This window comes from Morone saxatilis, unplaced genomic scaffold (assembly GCF_004916995.1).
Source record: "Morone saxatilis isolate NCDOM2014 unplaced genomic scaffold, NCSU_SB_2.0 Contig23, whole genome shotgun sequence".
In the NCBI taxonomy this organism is placed as follows: Eukaryota; Metazoa; Chordata; class Actinopteri; family Moronidae; genus Morone; species Morone saxatilis.
In genome coordinates, this window is record NW_023339796.1 from 23326447 (window position 1) to 23327103 (window position 657).

Consider the following 657-nt stretch of genomic DNA (forward strand, 5'->3'; position numbering starts at 1 on the left):
CACACACACACACACCTTCTGCCACTGACATCTTTTATGCGGAATAGAGTGTGCATGTGTGTGTCATTTGTGGTTATTAACACTTTCATTGTACGTGTGGCACATCATTTAGAGCCACACATAGAGCTGGGTGCATTCAAACCACAGCTATAATCCTCATTCTGTGAACCATAGTGGTTTCCCCACCTCGTTTGTCAGAGAATTAATTTCATTATACGTATGGATTATTTTTTAATCTGGATTATTTTTATTTAATAATGCATGTGGGTAGGACTTGACAATGTATATGTATTTATGGATGTATGAGCAGGTGAAGTACTTCTGCCCAGTGGTAACCGTGTGTGAGAAAACAACAAAAAGTGAGAAGAAGAATAAAAAGAGGAGAAAATAGGACTGGAGAGACCACCATTGTACATCTTTCTATTGTAATTAGAGCGCCCCCCTCCTTACTCCAATGTATATACATACACACCGCCCTGCCTCCCTCCCTCTCTCCCTGTTGTACACCATCTGTCACTCGATGGCAACTCCGCCCACATAGAACCCAGTCAGCCAATGAGGAGGCAGATCGCTCCCCACGCTCATAGGCCATTAACCTCTAATCAGCTGGGGAGACGGAGCCGGGTAGTGAGCCAAAGAGCACACACACACACACAC